Source organism: Marmota monax, unplaced genomic scaffold (assembly GCF_021218885.2).
Source record: "Marmota monax isolate L192 unplaced genomic scaffold, Marmota_monax_Labrador192_F-V1.1 WCK01_AAM20220418_F8-fsc00159, whole genome shotgun sequence".
In the NCBI taxonomy this organism is placed as follows: Eukaryota; Metazoa; Chordata; class Mammalia; order Rodentia; family Sciuridae; genus Marmota; species Marmota monax.
The window spans coordinates 3636712-3657132 of NW_026694999.1; the positions used below are offsets into that span (position 1 = coordinate 3636712).

Below are 20421 nucleotides of genomic sequence, written 5' to 3' on the forward strand. Positions count from 1 at the left end.
ATTGTATGCATATACAAATAAATGACACAATTCAATGGTTTAATACTATCTGCCAAGTTAAACTACTGCCGAGCAGCTGTGCACATTTAAAATGATGCCTGGCACAACTGGAGATCCATAAATCATTAGCTGCATACTTTCATCCAATTAAGAGAGTAAAATAAGAAAAAAAAAATCCACCAATTGAGATGTGTCTAAGGACATGGATGAAATCGTCATTCTTCCCTGAATGAGAAAATAAATAAAAAATAAAAATAAATCTTCATTTTGCTAATGTTAAAACTAGAATTTCATTTCTAAGGACACAAATTTTCTGGCATATTAAATCCTGGCATAAGATCTTGTTAGGAGGGTTATTTTGGTCTCATTGCTTTGTCTTTCTGTAAGTAAGAGGGCAAACTAAAAGGGATGATTCACTCTGAAGAGCAATCATTCCTAAAAAGGAGTGTGTGCGTAAGCCAAGATTCCAAGGCTTTCCTGAAATTACAGCCATGTTATAGTTTGGGGGGATCATCTCTGTGTAGTAAATTCCTTTTTTTTTTTTTTTTTGGATTTTTCATCTTCAGCAGTCAGATAGTAGAGGCAATGGAGGCCTCCATCCTGCCTTGGTCAGCCTGGGCATGTAGGCTTGACTAGAGAAGATGGGTCAAACTAAAATGAGGAGAAATCACATTGTTATAATTGGGTCACTGTAAGAGGGGGTGACCAAGCATTCTGTTTTATTTCTGGGATGCAGAGTTTACATGTTAAAATGAAAAAAAAAAAATTCCCAGGAAATCAGGATGAATGGGTCAAATCTAGTAGGAGATCAAGTTTTAGGTGATTTGGAAAACCTGAATTATCCTAAACTAGCTGATAATTCTCCCTTTCTCTTTAGCTGAATGATTAGTCTCAGCAATCCAGGACCCAAACACCATTATGTCTCAATTAATTCTATTAATGGAGTCTTTACTTTGTGCTCTCTCCAGACAAGAGGACTTACATTTAAAAAGATTTGGAGAATCCTTGCATTAACTCTAAAGGAACCTGTGACAACATCTTGTTATCCTCAAAATTACCATTTTTAGGTACTTTCTTAATGTGAAACTTCAAATGTATACTATTATGACTCTCAGACCATCCTACAGAAGCTCTGAGAGGCACATCTGAGCCACGATTGCTCCTAGGAAGTTGCACATCATCACACTAAGCCTAAAATATAGATGAGAATCACAGCAGAAATAAGGCCAGATGGTAGTGAACCCAACAAGGTGAAATGCTGAATTTCAAAGCTAACTATGAATCAAAGGCTTGAGGAATTAAATACATGTTAAAGATCCTGGCAGGCAAGAGCTCTCAGGAGGATCAGAAATAATTCCTTCTGCCCAATAATGTTTCAAGCTTTTTACTCAACTTGGTAACTATTTCTTAATTATTGTGTGCCAGAAATTGAACTGGGGGTGGGGGGGCAGATAGGGCCATAAACAAGGTCAACATGATCTCTTTTACCGTGGATTTTATGGTCTGTAGTGTATATTATTTGTGTCTTCTTTCTCCCGTTAGACTGTAGACTTTTCGAGGACAGGACTAATATTGTATTTACTTTCTTAATCTCCTCAAACCTAGCCCAGTGGTTTACACATAATTAATAACAAAAGTTTGTGGAATGAATGAAGGACTACACTGACTGACTGAATGAAGTCAGCTCTGAGCTGAATGCATGATCTTTTATGAGCGAGAACAGCCCTACACCCCAAATCAGAAAAAAAAATGAGAGGTCTACAGGTGTTCCATGTTCACTATTGGAACCAGGCCAGAGAGGCTGAGATTACAGAGATTCTTGCACCAGGAAGTGTTAATGTGATATATATTTAGCGCATGGGCTCTAAATATTTCACAGCTGAGAATAAAGTAGAATTGCCTGGATCAGAACATTGAAAGAGACCTTGTTATAGGAAAAAGACAAAGTAAATGTTTGAGGCTGAACTTCATTCTAAGGTAATACAATAAGAATCTCTGTGTAGAGAGTACAGGGTGTTTTTTTTTTGTTTGTTTTTTGTTTTTTGTTTTTTTTTTTGGTGGTGGTGATTGAACACAGGGCCTTATGTATACAAGGCAAGCACTCTACTAATTGAGCCATATCCCCAGCCCCTAGAAGGCATTTCTAACCCTGTTTTGCACTTATCACACATGTTGCGGTGATGAATAATCTTATTTCTCTTTTGCTCCCATCCAAATTTCAAGATGCAGCTCAGCTGTCATCTTCTCTAGGAAACATCCTTTGGTGATCTTTCTGACTTGCCCTGATCTGGGTAGAGTTGAATAGTAGCCAGAATTCTTCTCCACCTGGATCCTGTGAAGTTGACCTTATTTGGAAATGAGCTCTTCCAGACCTAATCAAGTTAAAATGAGGTCATACTGAGTTAGGATGGGCACTAAATTCAGCGACTGGTGTCCTATAAGGAGAAGAAAAATTGAACACCCACACAGAAGAAAAGGCCGTGTGGAGAGGCAGAGATTGGAGTGATGAGTCTATAGCCAGGCAATGCCAGGAATTATTAGCAGCTATTAGAGGCCAGAAGATGCTGGCCTAAGGAAGGATGCTTCTCCTACACTTTAGAGGGAACACTACACTGCCAACACATTGATTTTAATTTCTAGGGTCCAGAACTGTGAAAGAATAAATTTCTGTTGTTTTAAGCTACTTGGTTTGTGACCATTTGTTATAGCAGTCCTAGGCAACAAACATAAAGCCCTTTTCTTCTACATCCACCTACAGACAACACTGCCACACCATATTGGATGTTCTTTTCATGTACATATCTCCCCACCCAGATTATGGGATAGGAAGTATGTTTCACTTGTTCTAGTATCCTCACCACCTAAAACAAAATCTGGCAAAATAAATCTTATTAATGTAAATTGATTGGGGCATGACTGGTAATTCTAAATGCTGACAAAATTCAGATTTGCCATGTTTGCCAAAATTTCAGACTTACTAATCCATGTCAAAGCCAGGCCGTTCCTCTAGAAATAGCTCCACCCCCCGACTGCTACTTATTCTAGCCTGAGGAGTAGAAGTAACAAATATGGAAATATGGAAAAGTAAATTTACTACAAATTAGTAAGAGTAGTATTTAAAAAATATCTCAATCTTGATATTGTCTATGGAGGGCAAATGTTAGAAATCGAGTTCTTCATGATAAACATGCTCAAAAACACTGTCTTAACCCATGTTTTATTAAGAAAAGAGCCCCAAGCCCCCAAATTAAGGGATTGACTATTTGCCAGGCAATAAAAAGAGAAACTGAGAAGTTTGTTTAAACATACCATAAAACCAGAACCTCCTAATTTTGCCAGAAATATTATAATACTTTTGCAGAAATGCAACTAAAATCTTAGAGTACTTCTGTGAAACTTCATCAATGTTTATAAATTGATTATTTGGATTAAGAGCCACAAAAGAAGTGTCCATAAAGAATGTAAGAGGATAATAATTTCTGTGAAGACAGTGTCATTTGTCCTTGTTAAAAATGAAGAAACAAGAATAATTAATCATGTCATTTCCTCAAGGGCCAAAGGAACTGGCAGGAACATCTTTCACATGGTGTTTAATTTTGGGGGTCTAAGTTCTTCCCATCTTGTAGTTCTGTTATTTGCAATACATGGATTCCAAAGACCCTGAACTTATTTCCATTAATCTGGAAAACGGGAACGAAAAAACATGGAGAACCACTCTTGGGAAGCTCTTAGGGGACAGAAGTGTCTCTGTCACTTCTGTACAATTTCCATTGACTGAGACTTAGTCTTGTGACCACTTATAATTGCATCAGTGCCTTGGAAACCATGTGCACCCAGGAAGAAGAGGAGTCTGGTTCAGTGAACAGCCAGCAGTCCCTGTCTTATTGAATTACTGAATACAAATATTTTATAGCATCTCAAAAGTTTTAAGAAAACTTAAATAAAATATCATGAGCAAGTCTTGAAAGAATTAGGTAAATCTATTCAATCCCAATAACAATATTTGAAATGAAATAAGACAATTAGAAGTATGAATGAACTCTGATAAAAACAGGGTCTGAGGCTGGGGATATAGCTCAGTTGGTAGAGTACTTGCCTCTCATGCACAAAGGCCATGGGTTCAATCCCCAACACCATCAAAAAAAAAAAAAAAGGGTCTACAGATACTTAGAATCCCATCAATTAAACATTTATATTGTCTTTTTCTAACGTTCCCTCTGAATATTTTGTTAAGCTTGTGATTAACATCTAAGTCACTAATTAAATTAAAATTTCCTTATCTCCAAAGTTTATAATTTAAACTAGTAGAAAAAATGACAGCAATTTTAATGTGACACTTAGTTGTAAACTTACAAAAAGCTTAGTTGTCAACGTTGGGTTACCTCTCTTTGCATTGAGAATGGCTACTTCTATACAACCACAGTTTTGGTCGAATCAGTTTATCTTCCTGATAGCATCCTTAGCAAAATTCCACACATTTGGTGTTTCTTGGAATGATGTGGTATAGCAGGCCTTATGGATCAACTGAAAGCAAGTTAAATTCAGCCTGATGTTTGGAATGGTTATTTTCTGATGCAGGTTGTTTTAAAATCTGGGTTTCTTCATTGTCTTTCCCTGCAGTTAACATTAATACAATGAGGCAGAGACTATGTTTAAGTTATCTTTACTGTGTAAAGGGGCAGATTGTCATCAGCTTCCTTGAGAGGTATCATATACTGACTGACTCAAGCAAGGTCAGCCTTTGGTAATTTCTAGTTTCTGCTGAAGGTTTTCTTTTCCCTTTTTTCTTTTCAGCTAATATATGACCCTAATAAATTATCACTCTAATTGGGTGTTTGCTCAGTCAACTCAAAAATAGAATTACTAAGAAGGGTAAATGAGTTAATAAGTCCTTTTGTTTTTCTTAACGAGGCATCTCTTAAATTCTAAATGTTAAATTATATGGAATTATTACAAACCTTCCCTCATTTGATGACATCTGTGGCTAAATGTTGGGGCCTTCCTTTGTACATAAGTTATTGCATTAAATGCTGCCAGGGAAAATAAGTACTGTGTGCTTTATGAAATATGTTATTGAGTAAGTGAGGTTTTAAAATAAGGAAAGGATACCCAAACTGTTTTGTCCTGACCTACGAGTGTGTGTGTGTGTGTGTGTGTGTGTTGGTGCCTTATGTAGTGAATCATTCCAAGATTGCTCAATAACACCATTTCATGCTTTGAGAAGCTGGGGTAATGTTTGCTTCTTTTCTAAAGTAAAACTCATCCGAAAGCATATCATAGAATGCAGACGATGAAAGAATAAGTTGATGTTAACATAAAGTCGGGCTGCCTTTTATGTCTTCCTGGACTCTGAAGAGAGGAATCCCAACCTCATTACTGAGCAATGAATGTTTCCGGTTAATATGAGTGCAGGTGGGGGAGCAGGGGAAAGCCAGAAGCAGGCTGTTAACTAATCTCTCTGGACTGTTAACTAATCTCTTACAGTCTTGGGAGATGCTAAAATGAGTGAAGCAGTTAAAGTCAATACACCTGGGAGACCAGGAGGAAAACTGGTACAGAGAGTTAATGAAAATCCAAACCTACAAGCAGTTGGTATCTACAGACTCTGAAGTTGGTGGTTCAGCCAGGCATCAAGGTATCTCACACCCTAACATATGAGCAGATGCTCAGGTTTCCTGAAAAACAAACACACACACTATTTGTGTATGCATGTTACACAGCTCCAAGTTTACCCATCACACAAACACAAGTGGTTTATACACTATGGGCAGTATATAAATTTATACCAAAAAAAAAAAAAAAAGAAGAAGATGAAGAATGCACAGAGAACGATTGTTTTGCTCAGTGTGTAGGTGAACTTTGATGGAACTTAGTAAGGAACACAGAACATTTATTACCATGATCAATGGCTCTCTGGGGAGTCATTTCCTTGCCTTCCCCGCTGGAGGTACAGGACTGCAGTGACAGCGTTGGGTAAGAAAGGAAGAGAACAATAGGTTCTGTGAGTTCAAGAAGCTGAGGTTGCCCTCACTGAGTGGGTGGTACAACCATCAGTCCTGAGCAGCACATAATTCAGAGGAGTGACGGATTCCTGTGCAATGTGGAAATAACAAAGGGGGTAAATTGAGAGCAAATTATGAAAGTGCACTTGAATCACCCAAAGTGCTGAGGATTTTTCGTGTCAACAGATTCCGCTATTGAAAAGCCACACGCCTGGTGAATTTCCTGATCAAATCCAGGACACTAACACGAAGCAACCCAACAATATTACCCAAACCAGACTCTGCCGGGTGTTGAGCCAACTGGATCAATTAGAAAACAAGTAGCTTTTTCACCCTTAAAAAAATAATGAATGAACGAATTTTATTTGTTTGAATTTTAAAAAAATAAATATAGTTAAATCAGTAACTCTGGTTCATTTTAGCTTTCCCTACCACTGGGTGCAGGGCTGGCTTCAGTTTCTCTGCCTTCTCTTTGTCTGTGATGACAGGTATGAAAGTATTTGCTACATCAAAGTTTTAACTTCATATTATCCTTATTTCTATTGAACTTGACAGATTTGGCATCTTTTCGCCTGGCTGTGAGCACAAAGTCCTTGGTTTCCTCATTTTGAAAGGAATGGTGACCAGAGAGGACTCTGACAGGCATAGCCCTAGAAAACCCTTGTCACCCTCTTCACAAGAGTGCTTAAAAACTACTGAGGCTCTCCTTTGCTTTGTTTTTCATTTCAAAGTCACAAAACAAAACAAAACTGACCCTGGAAAACTTTTTAAAAAACATTAAAAAAACTTTTAATTAGGACATATTCATTAAATGAGACACTTTCCTTCTGTTTGCCTTAGCTATGTTCTCTCCTTTATTTCATTTTCCATTTACTAGATAAACTCCTGGCAGTATCCAGGGACATACTTGGGTGTTTTAAGAAGTCAGATGCCTGTTCACTACATTTTAGAATCACACAAAGGTAACAACTGGAAAAAAAGCTTTGCAATGAATAAAAGCCCCCCTTGGGAGTATATCCCAGTGCCCTGGGCACCCCCTGGAGCCCTGGCACCCAGAGATGTGCAGTGGTGTTGAAAGAGAATTGCCAGGACTGACTTGGCGCTAAGGATCCATGATTGGCTTTGACGTTGGGTGGAGGATGATCAAAAGCCCTTCAAAAATCAGCCTCCAAGGGAAGCTCCATTGTCTTTTGTCTTTTCCAGCCCAAAGCTTTCCCCACTGCCCCCTGCCAAGATAGAGATTGTCAACACGTGATGCTCCTGACTCAAACTTTCAATGAGGGGGTAGAAAAGGCTGAATTATGAATCTAAGTTTTATAGAATGAAACAGTTTTATTCTATGTAACAATGGATCTTAAACGTGTTGATTATCAGAGTCCCTTGATCACATGAGGAGTTTAAAAAAAAAAAAAAACAAAACAGCTCTAGGATGCCTAGCTCACAGTCTGAATCCCTGGGCACCAGGTCAAACTCAGCAATCTGTAATTTGAATGCTCCCAGATGACTCCAATGATCAGCCATATTCAAGAACCAGAGACAGAAGTTAGTTATTTTTTAAACCAAGTATTTTTAAATGTACCTTTGGAGATTCCATTAAAACATATTTCTTGCACTTTACTCCCAATTCTAACACTTTACCAAGTCACATATCTCCTTCCACTTTCTTTGAATAACTATGGTTTATAGTCGTAGCAAACTCGGCCCTGCAGAAGGATACATTAAGCTCTATTTTTACTAAATTTACCATGTAACTTAAATCAATAGCATTCATAATTTCATAAAACCAGAAAAGACTTCTTAATCCAATTTTTATAACACTCAGAATTGTCATCTATTATCTCTTGGGATGTTGTAAAAAATTTTAAATTAAACTCCTCTGGGTTCACTTAAATTGCTTAAGTTGGAAAAACATTGCTTTAGATTGCAGCAAAGACTCCAAGGTGCATCTGATCTCCTCCATGCTCTCCCACCCTCCCTGCGCCTACGCCCCACACCTGTGCTTCAGAAGCTCTGACCTAAGTTCTTTTCCATTAAGGTCCAGGCAGGAAAACATACACCATGTTAGGTATTTGAACAGGGAATTTGCTAGGGGAAATTTATTATAGACGTTAAAGGGTGAGAAAGCAAAAAGGGCCATTATGAGCACAGACAAAGGCAGGAGGCAGCTACCACTCTTAGGGATGAGATTGGAGTTACCAAAACTGGAAGTTGGACAAGGGTCATAGACAGCTGGCACTCAGGTGTCAGGGTAGGGGGACTGCCAAGCCACTGCTGGTGCCCTGGAGCTTGGAGGATGGCATCCTGGGTCTGGGTCTCTGACCTCTGATGGGGGCACTACCTGGATGCTGCTCCTACCACAGGCCTCAGTCCAAGTATAATGAGTTCAAGAGTAAGGAAAGAAGCTGAAGCCAGGAACCGACTACTGCGGCCAATGACAGGCTATCCTTAGGGTGGCACATGAACCAGCAAAAGAGGAAGAAGGAAAGTCCCTCCCCACTCTTCTTGCTGCCCAATCTCCTTCTAGGATCTCCTAACAAGAAGCGAGCTGACCAGTGCAAAATGTGATCTCCAGAGTCTTCGTCTCTGCAACACAAGAGAGCATCCTAATCAAGACGGGGTCCCCTTGGGTCAGGAGAGCACTGGAAGTTGCACTGGTAGGAACAACAAGGTTAAAGCTTTTGTTTTCATGTCTATGTTTTTTTCTGATGGTCAAATAAATTTGGGGAAATCAGATTTTAACCCACTCTGGAAGTGTCACAGTGTCTGTTAGCCTGCATTATTATTTATTTATCAGAGGTAGTGGGGATTGAACACAGGGCCTCCCTCATGTTAAGCAAGTTCTCTAACATTGAGCTATACCTTCAACCTCTAGGAGCATATTAAAGGACCTGAGAAGTCCTACACCAAAGGAAAATGCTCTACTTTGCTTAAATTATTTCTAAAATTTATTCAGTGTAGACTTTCTTTTTTTTTTTTTAATTTTTATTGTTGGCTGTTCAAAACATTACATAGTTCTTGATATATCATATTTCACAATTTGATTCAAGTGGGTTATGAGCTCCCATTTTTACCCCATATACAGATTGCAGAATCACATCAGTTACACATCCATTGATTTACATATTGCCATACTCGTGTCTGTTGTGTTCTGCTGCCTTTCCTATCCTCTACTATCCCCCCTCAGTGTAGACTTTCTTCCTCAGAAAATATAATATTCCTCAGAACTTGCAAACTTTGTCAATGCTATTCTAAAGAAACTACTACATAAGTCCACCTTTTAAATCTATTAGCTTCTAAAGTTGGGAAAAAGAAAAACAATATATCTAAGTGAAATCAAATAATTAGTAAGAAGACTGCAATTCTATCTGCTAAGTATTCTACCTATTTCTCTTTTATGCTTCCTGGTATCTGTGAAATGGAGATCCTTGTCTGCCCTTTACCATACTCTTTGGGAAAAAAAAGTCCTCACTGACCCTCCAGAAGGATCACTCCTTGTAAGCTACAACAAAGACCATCAAGCTCAACAAAATCACATAGAAATGGTGGTGTTATGTGGAACTGTACAGATCATTGCAGGGTGCCCTGGGTGCCCAAGCTGCTTGAAAAACACAGAGCTTGGAAAGGGAGCTTGGAAAGTACAGAAGTCTCAGGGTTACAGGAAAGTACAGAAGTCTCTCCATACTGCCTCAAACTGGAAAAACCCCTGATCATAACATCTGACACTGACAGAATTGAGCCACAGAGAGCAGCACAGTCATGTTTGAGGAGCTGAACCGGAAGGCTGTGTAGATACAGGCTCAGAGGCCACCATTTGGCAGATGCAGGTTAGTGAACATAAAAGGTTCTCTACAAAGACCCATGCTATGAGAAAAAGAATGGTCAAAATGGATGTGGAGAGGAAGGAACGAATAACCACTGGATGATTTTTCAGCTCTTATGAGGACTGGCACAAAATTCTTCATATTTAACTAGACAGTTTTGTTTTTATAACACTGCAGTGTCCAGCTAATATAAGTGGCCCCATCAAGTTATGCTAATCCCGTTTTTACCTCTGAGTTCAACTTTGTTCATGAAGACAACTGATTCCTGTCTAGAAATCTAGAATTATTTTCTTAGGCAAAAACAGTTTGAATTAATTTTATGAATTTGACTATTTCATTTCCTACCCTAAAAATAGGTGTCAAAAAGTTCCAAACACTTGAATGTAGGTGCAAGTAACCAACACAAGATTTCAGCTTATTTTTTGCATCTTGATGTGCTACCTATAAACCTGACATGATGCTAAATTTACACTAAGATAAAACATCAAGGCCTAATTCTAGTGTGGAGAACCTTTCTGTCTCACTCATTTGGAAGGTAATGAGTTGAGGCAGAAGCCTGGAAAATTTGTCTCCAACACTCACACAACAAAGATCAGATGTTCTTGGGTATAGAGACAGGAGAAACCATACCCATTTAAATATCTATGGTTCCAGGAATTAAAATCTCCTGTTTACATCTCAGCCTAATTCAGAATTTTATTTCTGAGATTAAACTCTTCTATTGGATCTGGTTTCATTTCACAGGCAAAGCAATGTTCCCAAATATTGCCCAAGTCAGCCTCCAACCACAGACTTCTCTAAGGAAGAAGATCTATAATGGGTTACTTGTGTTTGTTCTTTTTCCTTAGAGAATACCACATCTTCCACCTTTGAAATGCTCTAGCTTTGTCTTGTTTCTCCTTTATTTGATTCTGTACTTTCTTGAAATTAGTCAGTCTGCTTTCCAACTTCAATGGTAACACAGCTTTCCCTTTGCTCAGTGGCCCACAATTGAAGCAAACCTCCCTCCCCAATCCCACATTTAGTTCTGTTACTTGAACCCCAGCATGTATAGGAAAGATTGATCTAAAAATAACAGAGTACCCTCTCACCCCTAAGTGGAATTCTGGCTCTGATTAACTTCATGACTAAGGTGCAGACAACACACAAATTAACCCTTTGTAGGCCTGAAAAATTACTCCTAATAAATATTTCACTACGAATATTTATTTTACTCCTAGTAAATATTTCAGCAGTATCTGCTTTTTCTCTTTAACAAATTTAAACATTAATTTTATAGGTTATTTCTGAACTAGGATCTAATTATGTTGGCTGTTATTTCTGATGATTCTGGATTGTTTGTGTATTTTCCAATTTTAAATCGTGAGCTCATGTTTAGTGAGACTTTATCTGTAGAAATCCTATGCAGCCTGGGTTGAAAATATATCTTTCTAGAGAAGGCTTTGAATTACTTCTATTAAGTGCACTGTATTATTACCAGGCCCATAATGTTTTTTTTCCCCTCACTTAAAGAATCTAGGTCTTCTAGACAGTATAAATTCAAAACCTAAACTGGAATGAGGGTAGCCTAAGGTTCTCAGGTTCTTGTTCTCAGGGTTTTCCTTTCTTCCCCTTTCCTTAGTAGATCAGGCTAAGCTTGAAAGTCTCTTTTAAATCTCACTTTGAGAGGAAATGAATGATTTAAGTTCTCCTCTTTCACAGTTTCACAATCATTCAAGGGGTCTTTATTTGAGAGTCTTTTTTTTTAAATTTATTTTTTAGTTGTAGTTGTACACAGTAAGTTTTATTTATTTATTTTTATGTGGTGCTGAGGATCGAACCCAGGGCCTTGCACATGCGAGGCAAGCGCTCTACTGCTGAGCCACAACCCCAGCCCTATTTTGAGAGTCTTAAATACAATTTTCTGCCCCTCGTGGGCCCAAAGATTTGTCAACTGTTCTTTTATGGTCATTGAAACCCATACCTAATGTTAACCAGACTGGCAGAAAAGTTAATCCAGAGGAGTCAAAAGATCAATTAAAAAAAAATAATAAATGAGTTTCCAGGGGACCCTCCTGCCTTTCATAATAGCATTTAAAAGCATGCATGTTATATTTCATCTAGCATATCCAAGTGATTTGTAGTAAAAGTATTTTCAGATTATCCAGTCAAAAATATTGCGAGAACTCAAAGTCTTAAGTTGTTATTTTTTGTGTATTTCACTTTAAACATTTCCATTTTTCTTATCTGTAATTCCTTTGGATCTGAAAATGAACTTGTTTGAGCGAGACATGGTGGTACACACTGGTAGTCCCAGCTAATGGGGAGGATGAGACAACAGAATTGCTTGGGCCTAGGAGTTCAGGGCTTGACTGGGGAACACAGAGAGACCCTGTCTTTTTAAAATAAAAAAGAACTTGTTTAATAACCATTTTTATCTTTTACAGACTTACATGGAAAATATATCCTTAGGTAAAGTGAAAAGAATAATTGAGCATTTATCTGCCAACAGAAACTATCAGTGTGGAGAGTACAGTTCCTCCTTCTGCTGTTCAGTCTCCATTAACATGGTTCCAAAGTATTCTCCGACTCCCCCAAATGAAACATAGGATGTGAATGCTTCCTTATTAGAAATAAGCTTTGGGGAAAACAAGCAAACAAAAAAGGAACAATCTTATTCTCAAAGAAATGTAGGTTCTCCTTGGGAAAATCAAGATTCAGATCTTAAATCTAATATTTGAAGTTTTTCATTTTCTATATCCTTTAATAGAAATTGTTGTGTGGGGAAGATTGTGTCTTCACAAAAACAAAATTAACTTTCTATTTGATAAATTTAATTAAACCCAACAATCTATTTTTTTTAAAAAAAAACATGTTATTGGATTAAGTAATAGTAATAAGAGGAATAATTTAGAAAAGTTTAAGAGTGATATTGGAAAAGTGAGTAGAGTGATGCAAATTTTAAGTGCTAGATAGAATATTCAAAAGGCCTTATGATTTTTGGAAACTGTTAGCAACACAATGTCTATCACAATTTTACAGATCTAAGGAAGGATATTGCTTAGTCTCTCTTGGATATCTATTGTACTGATTACCAACATTGTCAGAGAGTGGATTGAGCTTAAATTCTTCCTTCTGCAATTCAAACATATTTCCTCTTGTTCTATTCTTAATGGAGACCAGATTCTTGTGAATAACCCTTCATCTTCTGGAAGACTCACCCTCTTGCCGCGCATTCCACTGTATTGTCTTAGTTACCCAGCCGCCATGGAGGATATCCTGAAGCAAAAAGTTCAAGATCAAACCATACGTCTTTCTTCATGAACTAACAAATATAATTTTCTCCTTTCAGTTTCATTAACAGTAAGAATTTATCTTCAAATAACACATTGAAGCCGAAGGTGCCACAGGGGGAAAAAAAAGTAGCACTTTTAAATTCCACAGAGGCTTGAAAATATTACCTTGGTAAACATTTTTTAAGTAATGCTGTTTGTTGAATAATTATAGTTTGAACTTCTCTGTCATCAGTATCAAATGGCTAAGTCGTCAATGCCCTTTTGCTCTAAAACAAGTTCTGTTTCTGACCAAAAATTATATTATTCCAGGGTAAAGTTTGATTTGTCTCTGTCTCCAGAGTGTTCATTCAAAATCAATCAATTTGGATAATTAAATACTGTCACCTCTGTTTGCCCCCTATCCCATACCCCAAATGCATTTATAAACATAAGGTCTTTTATTTTCAATAATGGGTATTCATGTTTGACTTTCCTGACATTTGCACTTTTTCCACTTCATTTTTTTCCACATCGACTCTCTTTACATATTTAATCCCAGGAAGAAACTGTTATTTATAAGGACCTGAATAACCATGTATTCTAGTAACCATGTATTGAAAAGGATCAGAATTGCTAAGTAAGAATTGCTGTAAGAATTGCTAAGTACTTCTTATTTCCTGGGGTTTCTGTTAGGTGCTTTATTTATTTAGTGGTACTAGAGATTGATCCCAAGACCTTGTATATGCTAGGCAAGTGCTGTACCACTAAGTTACATCCCCACTCTTTAGTTGGGTGCTTTGTATAAGTTATTTATTCTCTTAACAACATGTTATGAGTTGAACTCTATATTCTCTAAAAAGAAATGATGCAGTCCTAGCTCCTAGTACCTCAGAGTGTGACCTTATTTGGAAGTAAGGTCTTTATAGAAGTAATTATGTTAAAGTGAGGTCATAGGGTTAACCCCAATCCAGTGTGACTGGTATCCCTTATAAAAAGAGGAAATTTGGAATCAGTGACATACACATTGATAAAGTGCATGAGAACCTAAAGACTACCATCAAAGCCAAAGAGAGAAGCCTGGAACAAATCCTTCCCTAGAGGCCTCAGAAGAAATCAAGCCTGCTGAAACTTTCAGCTTTTTTAGCTTCCAGAACTGTGAGACAATACATTTCTATTGCTTAAGCCACTCAGTCAGGGATACTTTGTTATGGAAATTCTAGAAAACTAATATATAACCGTACAATTTAAGTCTTATTCCCTTTTTATAAGGAAAGAGAGGAAGAACCTTGCTCCAAATCATGTGGGTAACAAGCAGAAGAGATGCAGTTTAACCCAAATTTGTTTTGTTCTAAAACCTGTGATATTTGACTTATATTATGCTGTCTCTAAACTCACTTTATACCACATTAAGTTAATACTTTTTAAAAATCTATATAATAAAACACAAACACATACTGCATATGGGCTTGTATAGTCGAGATATTATTTATTCTGAGGAGAACTTTAGAAGATAATTCCACATCTTGAGGGGTGAGTTATATAGGAAACTCAAGAGGTAGGTAAAGTTGTTGACTTGATCAGGAAAGGCAAGAGCTTTACTAGTACCTAGATTATCAGCTAATTCACCCTGAAAATCAGTTGGAATTGGAAAGGTAAAACTAGACCCAAGTGGGAAGGTCTTAGAAAGTAGAGAGAGTTTGTGTTTGCCTACTTCACTGAGGTTGGACATGGGAATGAAATGGCATAATTTTTCTAGAAGAGGATCCAATGGATGATAAAACAGATCCAGTTGGGAGAAAGGCAGTAAGATACCTGGAGAACAGGTAGTTAAAACCAGACAAGGACCTGAGAGAAAAGAAAGAATTCTCAGTTTTTAAACAGGTGCTATGGACAAAACTCTAGTCCAGGACCAGATAGGCTCAGGAAGGGACCATTAAGTATAGATGTATGGACTGCTCAATCCATGAAGGTACCTGGCTAGGTGGTGAGTGGGAGCTGAAATTCAACCTGCATTCCTCCTACCAGGTATGTGCCATAGAGCTGTGCTGTTCTCTTTTTCTAATTCACACAAAGGTGTCCCATTGGTTACCATGGGACATGATATCTCTATGCAAAAAACCATTATCCTAAGATCAGGGCATTTGTGCTGGACTCTCAGAAAGGGTGTGGAAAGAGTAGGGCCTGATGGTCACTATAGTGTGTGAGCTTTCTGTTACTATTACGAATACGTGAGATAATGAACTTAAAAAGAGAAAAGCTTTATTTTGGCTCATAGGTGCAATAGTTTCAGCCCCATTGCTTTTTGGGACAATGGCAAGGCAGTACATCATGGTGGGAGCATGGGGCCAAGGAAGCTGCATACCTCATGACAGCTGAGAAGCAAAGAGAAAGGAAAGATAGACAAATTTTGTGCTTCATTTCCACAAACGTAGCACAGACAGACACCCAGACAGGGTTGCCAGACAAACTACACAAAGTCCAATTAAATTGAGTTTCAGATAAATAACAAATGCTTTTTAATAAAAGTACTTCCCATGCAATATTTAGGACATACACTAAATTTTTTTCATTGTTTATCTGAAATTCAATTTTCACCAGGCTTCCTGTATTTTTATTTGCAAAATCTGGTGATCTTACACTAGGAGAACCTATAGCTCAGCCCCTCATGGAATGAGAGTGATGGCACAGAATTGGTAGTGGGAGTGTTGATAGCTAGGCCTAAGGAAGTTTGCTTCACATTTAAAGTTCCTGGACTGTCTGGCCCACAGTAAGTGCTCAGTAAATATTACACATTATTACCACTATAGCAGTTAGTGACATACCCTCTTAGGCCCCTGGAGAAGATATAGAGGGCAAAGGGAAAATGCAAATGCAAGAATAGAAAAAATTGGGCTAATATGATTATTTTAAGAGTAGACTTGGAACTGGCAAGGTTTATTTATATATATTTTTGCAGTTCTGGGGATTGAACTCATGGTTTCATGCTTGCTAGGCAAGCAATCGACCACTGAGTTACAATTCCAGTGCACTGGAAAGGTTTATGTTAGATAGATGGTGAGGCATCTGGTTTCAGGACCCAGCTCTCTTGATGATAGGAGTCTCATTGGTTCCTGAGCCAAGGAAATGAAAGAGGACAGAGCTTCACCACTCTAAGGGACTATAGGTCTAGAAATACAGTAGCCCATATTTTCTCTTTAAAGGAAACAGGAAGAGATTCAGTATATATATGAGAGACACAGAAGTGGATGTTTTTTAAATGAAGTGGAATGACATAGTATTATTATATTGGAAAACTGAGGAAAAGCCAGCTATCAATTAAAACAACCAAAAAATTCCTTGCTGATGAATCAAACTCAAGAAAAGCATACAGTGCTCTTTTTGATTAGCTTACCTTTTGAGTTTATGGCTAAATCCTCCTAGCTAGTAATAAAAAATCTTTTGGAAAATGAAAAGAATGTCCTAAGAACAAATTAAAAGGTCAAAATAGTGATCACACAATTGACAACTTACTGGTAACTCTGTTTTTTTTTTTCCTTTGAAAATATGTTTTTACTCCTGAGTAGCTGCACCTTAAAATTTTCAAGTGATGTTACAGAACCACACAAAATACTTCTATAGCATAAAATTCTTGACAGCTAAGAAATTCTAAAGTATATATATATAAATTTCCTGATTATTGGAATAGGAACTTTCAACTTAGGGTCACTGTTTATTTTTACTTAGCCCTATGATGATTTTCCTTTCTTTTGACTTTTCCTTTCTAAAAATGTGTCCACCAATGGTGATAGTGAAAGTAGGTGAAATTAAAATTAATGCTTTTACCAATTCTGGCAAAAGTCCAGAAGGGAAAAGGTGTGAAGTGATTGGCTACAATTAGCACCAAGTATATGACCCTGAATATAGCAGTCACTCAATAATTAGTTAATTAGGTTCTCTGTCTATTTTTGTCTTCTGACCATCATCAATGTATTCAAAGTTAATTATAGTTAATTTTAATGCTATGTGATGTTACCAATTATCATGTTACATCCAAATACATAAAGGGTAGAATCAATGCCCACTTGAAACACACATGATTTTATTATTCCAGTCTCACAAAAGCATTTGAAAGCCACAGCTGTTGATAATGCTTTTGATTTGCCAGATCCTCTAACAGTCTACTTACTTTGCCTTGAACATGGCATTTGTACCACATTAAAGTTTGGCAAGCTTAATCTTTGCTAACCACTGGCAAATGTGAACATGCTATAAAATATAAAATATATATTTCAGCCAAAGCCATTATCAGGTATACATTTGTTTGGATTTGACTAAGAGCCTCTAATTTGTTCATGTGCACTTGGCATCTTTCTGCATGGTGATTATGCTTGCAATTTATATATTATATGTCTGACAGCCAACTAAAGCTCTAAGTACTGGTACAGGAAGAAAAGAAAGAGGAAAGAAAGAAAGAAATCCAATTTTACTTCTGTTAGTGGGAGAACTTCCCTAATCTCATGGAGGGAACTAAGAAGATCAGTGGTAATCTCCCCCAATCTCACCGTACCTGCTACACATTAAGAATGTTTTTGAGTAGTTTGCATATTCTCTTTCACATCATCCCCCAGGAGAAGTTACCCTCGCAGTCTACCCAGCTAAGAACCTCAGAATAGAGTAAAGACTACATGATCTGGCTTTCTCTGAACACAAAGCTCAAGCAAATACTAGCACAAGACCGTTCTTCAGTGTGGAAGTCTGCACCATCCCCAGGTGTAGGTAGTATATGATATTGAGAATACTGATCTGTTTCATTTTTCCATTCATCTACATAAGGACAGCCACAGTGATGCATGATACTGGGTGGAGCTGGTGACAGACTCCTTCCCCAGTGGACATTATAGGAAAGTTTTCATTAAACTATTCATTGACAATTTTCTCATTTCACAACTTAAAAATCTTTTCAATATGACATCTTATCATTACCTCATGACATGTTTTGAAGTAGAAAAACTAGGAATTATGTAATTATAATTCCCATTGTACAGAACCAAAGGGAAAGATCTCTTGACCCTGCAGGGCTGGAATTACCATCCCCTTGTCTTAGCTTTTCATTCATGCCCAACTTTATGGGTTTCCTGATAAGGACCATCTTCTACTTTTACTTTTCAGGACCCAAGAAACGGACACCTCACTGGGCACAGTGATGCACACTTCTAATCCCAGCAACTTGGGAGGCTGAGGCAGGAGGATCACAAGTTCAAAGCCAGCTCCAGCAACTTAGCTTGGCCCTAAGCAATTTAGCAAGACCCTATCTCAAAAAAAAAAAAAAAAAAAAATTTGGTTAAGTGCCCCTGGCTGGATTCAATCAATCCCTGGTGAAAGAATGGAAGGAAGGAAGGAAGGAAGGAAGGAAGACCAATAAAAGGATAAAGAGTACATTCTGTACCCACATTCTGAGATTGTTTGATTTAGTTCTGTCAAGGAAATACAACAGATCAACTCCCCTCAAACCAAAACAAAGATTCAAATTCTTCATGCTAACTGTCCTTTACCTAGATACTCACTCATTCAACAATTATTGAGCTTCTACTAAGTTCTAGATGCTATGTTGACTTTGGTCACATTAGGGAGCAAGATAACAGGTAAAATTACTTATCATGGTGCCCCACATATGGGAAGTAATCTGAAAGCAAATTTTCTTTTCTCAAATGTTTGTCCTTAAACTAATCAATCAGGGCTGGGATGTGGCTCAGTGATAAAGCACTTGCCTATCATACACAAGGTGAGTTCAGTCCCTAGCACCACACACACAAAAATCGTATTAAGTTAATCAATCAAATTTAATATACAATCAAAAGATAACAGTTCACTTCTGAAGTGATATCACTGTTTCTCTATATGTAGTAACATATTGTGACATTTAAGCATAAGCCATTAAGCCAAGAAAAATAAACCATACTCAGGCAGAATCATAGCTTGGAACTGCTGGTTTGTCATTTTTTTGTGGTGTTCTTCTTGTAAAAGGGAAGAGGAAAATTTTGTTTAAGTGTCCTTGTATTAATAAGCTTTATCTGTACACACACACACACACACACACACACACACACACACTTGGCGGGGGGAAGGTGTTGTTTATCTAGGCAAACAGCTTTGCAATGGAAAAGAAACACTTATTATTCTCTGTAATCATTTGATTGATTTTAACTTTCATTTACAAGCAATTTATACAAATACAGCTTTAAAGCCAAAACTTTTTGCTCTTACAGAAAGAAAATTTCTATTTTCTATATTTCCCCCCTGCTTTGCTCTCAGGACCAGGTCATACATGAAGGGGAAGCCAATCTGAGGCATCATCGATGTGTATCTTTCAGCAGTTTCCATAATCCATGGAACTCTCCCACCACACTGTTAATGTGGCAATCCACACTGATCAAGATCCTCCTATAAACAAGATACAAAAGAAACTGCAAGTCCCTGATACTTACAGAGCTCATCTATGACCTCTACTGGTCATGTTACTAAAATACAACCGCTCGCATTCAGAACTGTTCTTGAGTTTCATTCGTTCATTTAATAATCTTAGCGTCTACTGTGTGCCAGATGCTGTTTAAGTGATGACAGTAAACACAACAGACAAAACCCCTTCCCTCTTAAAATTCATCAGTGGAGACATTTTAACTGTAAACATTATAAACAAATTCATTGCATAGAATTTTAGAAGGTAATAAAAATGTTTAGAAAGAGAAAAAGTAGCCTGGCAAGATGGTATACACCTGGAAGACCAGCAATTTGGGAGACTACAGTGGGAGGATCATAAGTTCAAGGCCAGCTTCAGCATTTTAGTGAGACCCTGTATCTAAATAAAAAATAAAAAGAACTGGTGATGTGGTTTAACAGTAAAGTGCAGCTGGATTTTAACTCCCAGTACGAGAGAGAGAGAGAGAGAGGGGGAATGGGGGGCTCAAGGTAAAAGGGAATCAAAAGTACAGTGGAAATATAGTCAGAAAAACAGGTTGCATAATTAAATGGGTGCTTAGGATAAGGGGCAGTGATAGCAGAATTAAGTATACCTTGAAGGAGGTAAAAACATCAACAACTTAAGATCTAACACTTAATTGGTTCTCAAATCAGTTAAATTGGACATCATTCTGGAAGTACTTTCCTCTTTCACAGAGAGTTTCTAAAACTTCTTAGAGTTCATCAGACTTTTGTTCAAACCCTACTTGTCAGTTTTTGCTGAAGGAACAAACAAACCCAAATTCTCAGTGGCTTAAAAAAAAAGCCAAATGTTTAGTCAAAACCACAAGGAGATACCACCTCACACCCATTAGGATGATTTCTACCAAAAACAAAACAAAACAAACC

At 37.5% G+C, this 20421-nt stretch overlaps 2 protein-coding genes across 3 annotated transcripts in view; one reads left to right on the top strand and one right to left on the bottom strand.

Annotated features, from left to right (window-relative positions):
• Scrg1 (stimulator of chondrogenesis 1) overlaps positions 1-20421 on the top strand; it is a 129969-nt gene that overhangs the window by 65625 nt on the left and 43923 nt on the right. The window contains exon 1 of one of the 2 annotated variants that reach the window (XM_046427534.2): positions 8486-8656. The exons of the other annotated variant lie outside the window; for it this stretch is intronic. The gene's annotated coding sequence lies outside the window, so the exon portion shown is untranslated. Of the gene's footprint in view, positions 1-8485; positions 8657-20421 lie in introns of those variants that run through there. 2 annotated transcript variants of the gene reach the window in all.
• Sap30 (Sin3A associated protein 30) overlaps positions 12674-20421 on the bottom strand; it is a 60510-nt gene continuing 52762 nt past the window's right edge. The window contains exon 9 of the transcript XR_006848016.2: positions 12674-13081. The gene's annotated coding sequence lies outside the window, so the exon portion shown is untranslated. The remainder of the gene's footprint in view (positions 13082-20421) is intronic.